The following is an 8,652-nucleotide window of genomic DNA, read 5'->3' on the forward strand; positions in this document are numbered from 1 at the left end:
AGTTAGGTATGTTTAACCTAGCAAAGAGAAAGCTTAAGGGAGATGTGATGGGCTGTCACGGGGAAGAGGGCAACAATTTATTCTCCATAACATCTGAATGCAGGATAACATGCAGGATAATGGGTGGAAGCTTCCAGGGAGATCCAACCTGGAAATAAGAAGGAATTTCCTGGCAGTGGGAATGACTTACCTCCCAGAGTTATAGGTCCTCCATCATTCAAAAAAGATTGGAGAACCATTTGTCTGGGATGGTATAAGGGCAGTGGATTGGACTAAAAGACATCAAAGTCTCTTCCAGTCCTATGGTTCTAACGATATATAAATCAAGTACAATAGACACACCCTGGAAAATACAATGAATGCTGTGTTTGAGACGACTTTGAGTCAGGAAAATTTATTCTGGGATTCTTGCAACAAATCTCAGCATATATATATAGCAAGATACAAAGAGAAATGCTTTTGAAATTGGCAGTTGCAAAGACAATTTCTGTATAAAAATGTATGAAGGAAAAATTCCAACCATTTGGGAAACAACTTTTCTTGAGAATGATAATGTTTTGGGATCACACCCCTCGTTTCCAGATACTATACTGCTGACCTAATTATACACCTGATCTTTCTAGAGAAATGCTAGTTATTCTTTTACATGAAACTCACTGCAGAAATTGTTATGATAGTTCGTTTAGGACAGTTAGAAGCATAGCTTTTTTCCTTAATGTAAACCAAGGGTGAAATTTGACCAGATTGGACCGGCTTTGGTGAATCGGTAGGGACAATTTGAATCAGTTCGCTGAACCAATAAAAATCACCCCTGGTTGGCTGCACCCATGCCCACCTGTTCACCGCTCATCTCATCCAGCCGCTCACTTGGCCCTTCCGGCCACTCGATATTCCACAGAATTCAACGTTAAATGCAGCAGAGAAAATCTGAAGTTTTCTCCCTCCATTCACAGCAGAGCTGCTGCTTTAAGATTCTTCAACCCCGGGGAGGTAGGGGGCCGGGGGGGCACCATAAAGGGAGCAGCAGCTCTGCTGTGAATGGAAGGAGAAAAGTTTGGCTTGTCTCTGCCACAGCATTCACTATGAGCCCTTCTTGTGCTCATACACACATTTTTTCCTACCAGGTTCTATGGGTGTGGCTTGGTGATAGGGTGTCATGTGACCGAGTGGTCGTGAATGACATTGAGTTGGCCATGCCTACTCAGTCACAGGACACCCCCCAAGCCGTGCTCCACAGAACCGGTAGAGAAAAAATTTGAATGTCACCACTGATGTAAACCACATGTAAACTAAATGCCACCACTAAATTCTAGGCATCCAAAAAATCCTGTTTCTTAGGTTTGAAAACCATATGGTATAGGTGAGATTAGCCCCATAGTTACATTTTTATGGATGTAACACTTTCATGGTTTGATTATAACGAGAATGTTCAGTTCAAACACTGAGTACAAATTTTCTCCAAAACATTTAATGAAGGCTTGGTGACTATTTTTCAAGTTTGAAGAAAAGTTGTCATATAGCATATTAATATTTATACTTTCCTGAGGTTAGTGAGAACAGAAATTTGTAGGATGAAATAGTACATTCAAGCTGGGTTTGGTTATAATATTCAATGATAACAACTTCTTACCTCAGTACCAGGTAAGAAGTTATACATTTATGAGACAATTAAATATAACTTCAAAATGTCTATCTGATTCTAATCTTATAAAAAGTAAGATAGGATCATAACTATATTTTTTCAAGTTTCTGAAAAGGAAGTTTTCTCATGATCCATGTTAATCAACTACTATTTCTGAACAGCAGGGTAAAGGCTGTAATTTGATGGAGACTTCATCAGATAACCCCAAATAGGATTGCAGTTCACAACTATCTGCCATATCTTCCAGATGTCCTATACTCCATGAGCGAAGCAAGCCAACAGCTGGCTGTCCCAAGTGAGCACTCAGTGGCTGACCAAGGCTCTGAAGGCAAGGGCTGGACAGACAGGTTCTTTCTTTCAGTGGTAATTCATTCTGGTTCTGCATAGCTGAGATAAAGAACACAGACCACAGATATTAAAATTGTGCTTCATATAGATTCAAACTTTGTAAACATGTTGCTGAACAAGCTTAAATGGCAGGGTTCACACCAGAAGCCCAGACAGCATGGTGGTATATCAGAATGTGGGCTGGGAGATCCCAGCCTCAATCTTTCACTACCTAATGAGCCTATAGTTGCAAAACAGGGCACAGTGGAGATGATAAAAAACAGTACATGCTTTCCCCTATTTTTCCAATCATTCTTCCTGCCCATGATCATTTATTCAACAGCAGAGGCCATTCCACTATTCCACCTACCCAAGTTTTTTTTATAAAAGTTTTTTTTATTTTATAGACAAACATATAGTAATAATCATTCAGTGAATCATCTGAGTACATCTTTTGTGTCTTCTTCCTATTGCTCCACTATTTATCATATCTTAATATTATCATTTCATTTATTATAACATTTCTCCCACATTTCTTGCTTACCCAAGCTTTTTATTCTTTTTACTGGTATCTGATCCATCAACTGCTGCCCTGGATTGCTTGACAGTGAGATTTATTTAATAAATAAATAAAGCTGAGTATCTGTTGTTTTCTCCTTTATAGTGTTCATTCTACTAATGGAAGAGAATGTTTATTCTCTCTTCAGATTTATAACTTGCTTGCTGGTAATTCATTCTTTCATCTGGTTTAGAGGATTCCAAAACCTTACAGTCAATAAGGGCAACCTCTCCAAAATATAATGAACTGGTTCAGTGTTTTTTGTGCTAACAATATCTAAAAATGCTTTGTAACTAGCTAACCATAAAGACAGGTAAAAAGGTTCTGCTTAATAACCTAAACATGGCATGCATTAATTACTCCAAATTACTTTCAAGAGTGAACACAATGCCAAAATTTTCCTAATAATTCACCAGGGTTCCCCCTAAAATGGTTGCCAGATGAGATGTTTACTTTGCTGTTGTTACCTGCTTTGTACCAGCAACAGAAAAGCCATTTAACATAGCGGTATTGGGCCAAGAAGTGTCCCTGATGAGCTGCCCGCTGATAATAGAAGATTGCCTATAAAGAAATAGCAATTTTTGAAAAAAAAACATTACTACTTACTGAGAAAACTGTATAACATTTGTTATGCTGCAGCCTGATTCTACAGTTGTTGAAATTCATTTTTCCTCATTAATCTAACTCTCAGTACCTCATAATGACAAAGTGAAAACAGGAATTTTAGAAATGTCTATAAATTTATTAAAAAGAAAAACTGAAACATTGGCATAAGTATTCAGACCCTTTGCAACAACACGGAATTTAGCTCAGGAGCCTCCCATTTCTCTTGGTGACATGTTTCTACATCTTGACTGGAGTTGACCTGTGGTAAATTAAATTGATTGGACATGATTTGGAAAGGCACACACCGGTCTATAGAGAAGGTGTCACAGCTGACAATGCATACTATAGCAGAGCAAAAGGCATGAGGTCAAAGGAACTACCTGCAGAGCTCAGAGACAGGATTATTGTAAGGCACAGATCCAGGGAAGACTAAAATAAAATAAAATAAATAAATCCTGCTGCACTGAAGATTCCTAAAAACACAGTGGCCTCCATAATTCTCAAGTGGGTTTGGCACAACCAGGTCTCTTCCAAGAGCTGGTTGCCTGGTCAAACTGAACAATCGGGCGAGAAGGGCCCTAGTAAGAGAGGTGACCAAGAACCCGATGGTTACTCTGACTGAGCTCCAGTGATCCTGTGTGGAGATGGGACAGAGACAACTGACAGCTTTATGGAAGAGTGGCTAGATGGAAGCCTCTCCTCAATGCAAAGCTCATGAAATCCCACTCTCAGACTGTGAGGAACAAGATTCTCTTGTCTGGCGTGATGAAACCAAGATTGAACTATGGCCCACAGGTTGGGGACCCCTGCCTTATAATATATAAAATCACACTTGAAATACTGCATCCAGTTTTGGTCGCCACAATATAAAAAAGATGCTGAGATTCTAGAAAGAGTGCAAAGAAGAGCAACCAAGATGATTAGGGAACTGGAGGCTAAAACATATAAAGAACAGTTGCTGGAATTGGGTATGTCGAGTTTAATGAAAAGAAGACTAGGGTTGACATGACAGCAGTGTTCCAATATCTAAGGCGTTGCCACAAAGAAGATGGAGTCAAGCTATTCTCCAAACCACCTGAAGGCAGAACAAGAAGCAATGAATGGAAACTAATCAGAGAAGCAACTTAGAACTAAGGAGAAATTTCCTGACAGTTAGAACAATTAATCAGTGGAACAATTTGCCTCCAGAAGTTGTGAATGCTTCAACATTAGAAGTTTTAAGAAGAGGCTGGACAACCATTTGTCTGTTTCCTGCCTGAGCAGGGGTTGGACTAGAAGACCTCCAAGTTCCCTTCCAACTCTGTTATTTTGTTATAGATTTGATAGACAAATGATAGATAAGACATTGAAAAATATTTTGTAGGGCTGCCTTATTGTACAGCTTTATGTTAATGAGAAATTTTAAAAGAAATTTATGATGAAGATTTTGTAAGGTAAAGTTAATTAATCTATAGCAGGAGTATCAAACTCGCGGCATCATGTTGTTGTCACGTGAAATATTGTAACTTTTTCCCATTCACTAAAATGGGGGTGGGCGTGGCCAGCACTTGATGCATCTGGCCCGCGAGTTTGACAGCTCTTATCTTTAGCCTTCAAAATACTTTTGCAGTTCTTAAGACTCAATCTGAATACTGAAAAGTATACTATTCATGCACTATTGAATGCATGAAAAGTGCAAGTAAAAACATTGAATTGATATTTCCCGGTCCAATCCACTTTGTGTGTCATTTTAACTTTCCAATGTCATAAAAGCCTAAATCACTGCATTAGGAATGACCCCCCCTTGTTCTGTCTCTCCAGTTCATATTTATTTATTAGATTCATAATCTTACTTTTTGTGCTCTCAGACGTAAAAATAGCGTTTCCCTCTCTTATTTTTCCTCATAACAAAAACTTGTGAAGTAGGTTGGATTGAGAGAGAATGATGGGCCCAAACTCAACCAAGATTATATAACATGTTCCAAAATATTTTCCCTCCTATACATGTTCTTGGGGGAAAAAAACTGCTTTCCATTGCCGCCAGTGGAAGCTTTTATAAATATAATTGCAACACAGAATATGTTTTCCTTATCCAGATGTAATTCCATACAATAAAGGTAATTACTGTGTAGCAACTTGTCAAGAGAAGGTGTCTTTTTTTAAAAAAATCCCTACTGGTATTTGAAAGGCAAGGCAAGGTGGACAACACGTGGTAACTCATGCACCCAGAGATTCCCTCCCCTCCTTTAAGCACAAATGAAAACACAGAGGGCCAAGCTTCTACACCAAAAGCAAGGCACCTAAGAAAAAAAAAGGCAAAAAAACGTAGCAGTTGGAAACAGCTTTGGAAGCAGCTACGTGGGTCTTGCAAAACATGTGGCAACTTTAACATATCAAAAGAAAGGTGCTCATTTACTCAAATGCACATTATTAAACACCTCTCTTGAATGCTTTGCACAATCTCAGTTACAAATACTAAGAAACAAAATATTAATAGCTTGTATCTATATTAAAAGGAGAGTCAGTTTGGTAAAGTCGTAAGTAAAAACCCTTGCCAAGAAAATTTCAAGTAGTCCCAGCAGTTGCTAAAAATCAAGACTGATTTGACACATAGCCTACTACTGTCTTCTGACAAGGATAACCCAAAGAAGGAATTTCTTTGATTTCCAACAGGCTTTGAGCTGCTGGCCTGCAAAATTAATATCACAGCATATCCTTTCCTATTATTTATGCTAGGCAGGCTGTCTTCTTCCTAGACTGAAGTCAATAACTCATCAGAAACAAATGCATATGAACTCACACTAATATTTGAGAAGTGGTACCTTTGGCCCTCTTTCCCTTCTTAATATGCAATGTTGTACAATTGTTGTGTACCTTTTTTGCACACTTTCATAACACTTTCCACCAAATATATTTTTTCTGCAGTGAAGAAGCAACAAGATAGGAAAAAGGAAAGGGCAACTATTGAACTTGTCTCTATGTTCCAGGATATACTTAGGCATTTAATAGCTAATAAATGATTTCCTCTCCCTCAATTTTCTACCTAGATAACACAGGCTGAATAAAACAAATGGGACTTGAAAACCTTAGTCATGTCCTTTGTGGTGCCTCTTCCATGTTCATAGCATAATCCTAGATTGTATTGGGCTTTGCTATAGTTGTGATCTGCAGCCATTTTGAAACAGGAAAAAGCCATTTTGTACTGTTCAGCTTGCATGTTTTCAAGTCCTGAGAAAACAATATATAACAATAAAAAATTCAGGCAATATTAGTATTCATAGGTTCTTTAAATAACCATACAATCATTCTGTCTCATTTATAAGTAACTTCTGCTCTAATTTGGAAGCTTTTCTGTAGTTGTTAATTGTAATTGCACCAAATTCAGCTACACTATCAAATTCAGTCTTATACAGGTAGCCCTCAATTCACTACTACAACTGAGCCCAGAATTTCCATTGTTAAGTAAGACATTTCTTAAGTGACTTTTATGACCTTGCTTGCCACAGTTAAGTGAATCACTGTAGTTGAATAATTAATAAACCAGTTGTTAAGTGAATCTGGTTTCCCCATTGACTTTGCTTGTCAGGTCACAAAAGATACATGATCTTGGGCTGGGTCTACGACTTTTCAGCTCGAGCCCTTGGCCCTGTTTCTCCTCCAGATTTTCTCCTCCACGTTATTATCCAAAAACTTTTCTCCTTGGCTGGCCCTCCCCCATTCTTTCGCCCCGGCACATGGGCCACCGCCCCTCCGTCCTAGTCCCTTTGCAGCGGCCCATTCGTCAGTTCATGTCGGGCTTTTGAGCACCCAGGACAGTTCGCAGCCAATCGGTGCAGGGACTTGGGGGCTTTGGGAGTGGACAAGCAGGGGCTGTGGGGGAGTGGACGAGCGGGGGCTGCAGTTCAGAGGGAGGCTCAGGAGGGCCAACAACACCCCCTCCTTTGTCCTGAGTGCCTGACAAGGGCTGGTTTGCATCTCTTTGCCACAAAAGATGGGGGGAGGGAGGCTGCAGAGGGCAAGGGATTCATCAGGTGGGGTTCCCAGGGCCTCTCCCTGTGGAAGAGGGGGCTGGGAGGGGGCAAAGGTATTTCGTCCCCAACCGGGGCTGCCCTAGTTAGTAGCTCTCTGGGTGTGCCAAGCCTCACCCCCTCAGCATTGAAGGATGGGGTGGCATTGCTGAGTACCACCACTCCCTCTGGCAATCTTTGTTTGGCATTCTGGGCTTCAATCCTGCCCGGGTACTGAGCAAGCAGCAAGAAAGGCTGTGGTTGTTCCTTGTTTCTCGTTTGGGAAGTGCTTGGACCTGCCCTCTCCCCATGGCTCTCTGTCTGGACGGAGCAATACCAGGAGAATGGGGGTGCATATTGCAGTCTTCTGCTTCTGGGGGGCACTGCTCCTGATCAGCACTGCAAGTAAGGATTTGGGGAAGAGGGGAGGACACATTTGCTGGTTCTCTGGAGGAGCCCAGCGGGGGCTGCTGCCCCCTGCCCTGAAGGACAGCCACCCATTAATTCAATCGTTCTGGGGTCTGGCTGTGGGGCTTGTGTTCCCCTTTTATTCAGAGGCTACATTAGGGAAGTCAGCCAATTCTGCTGGCCATTGAAGAGGACAGGTTCAAAGCCAGGCTGCTTTCAAGAATGGAAATGGAGTGAGGAGCAACACTAATTCCAACTGCTTATCCTTTTCTCTTTCTCTGCTCACGTTCCTTTCTCCAAACATCTCTGGGAGGGCTAGACCCCCGGTCAGGGTGGACAGTCTTTCCCTGGAATTCAACTGGGAGCCCAGTTGGCATGCTTGGTGGCCTTCTGGACCTCCCTCCAGGATGCCAGCCGGGCTTTCCATTGAAGTCCAGGGAAAGACCAGGTGCTCCATGCCCTTGCAGGGAAGGGATCGTTGGCAAAGGAGCAGAAGGACCCTAACTCCCCACCACCACCACCACCGCTCTTATATAGCTTATCAAATACACAGAGCTACCCATTACAAACAGACTTTTTCCTTAGGAAATTAGGAAGGAATCTGGCTCTTTAAGTTCTCCTGTTTGTTTATTCAGGAAAGAGGTTGTTAAGTGTAAAGGGGGGGGGTGTATATGGAGGTGCTGTGCTTGGTGGAAGAGCGGAGATGGGTGGGGCATAAATAACCAGGCTTCATTGAAAGGACTGTTTAAAGTCAAAGAGGAAAAAAAAAATTTACCACCTTTTTTTTTTTTTGCCTGAGGCGTTTACATTGCTCTGGCTTTGATTTGCCTGCCCTTTACACTTAACAACCTCTTTCCTGAATAAACAAACAGGAGAACTTAAAGAGCCAGATTCCCACCTAATTTCCTAAGGAAAAAGTTTGTGTCTTATAAGGACACACCATTGAGTGAATGAATGAATTTTTTATTGGCCAATGAATGAATTTTTTATTATCCATTATATGGATAATATCATCACATGTGATATGTGCCTGGTAATTGCTTGCATTTCCAACACTTTGGTGATAAATTTCTATACATTTTTGCCTGGGAGAAGCAGAGAGGGAATGAAGAGGTGGGGATGGG

The 8,652-nt window shown here is 41.1% G+C and overlaps 1 long non-coding RNA gene across 1 annotated transcript; it reads right to left on the reverse strand.

Moving 5' to 3' along the window:
* Positions 1–1,690: 1,690 nt before the first annotated feature.
* LOC139314891 (uncharacterized) lies at positions 1,691–6,302 on the reverse strand. Its single transcript, XR_011600227.1, has 3 exons — positions 6,199–6,302; positions 2,996–3,089; positions 1,691–2,029 (listed from the first exon to the last, which is right to left on the reverse strand). It is a non-coding gene; the product is annotated as an uncharacterized lncRNA (long non-coding RNA).
* Between the last annotated feature and the right edge of the window lie 2,350 nt (positions 6,303–8,652).

This window comes from Pituophis catenifer, unplaced genomic scaffold, assembly GCF_029215685.1.
Source record: "Pituophis catenifer annectens isolate HBS135680 unplaced genomic scaffold, rPitCat1.0.hap2 SCAF_3, whole genome shotgun sequence".
Taxonomy (NCBI): domain Eukaryota; kingdom Metazoa; phylum Chordata; class Lepidosauria; order Squamata; family Colubridae; genus Pituophis; species Pituophis catenifer.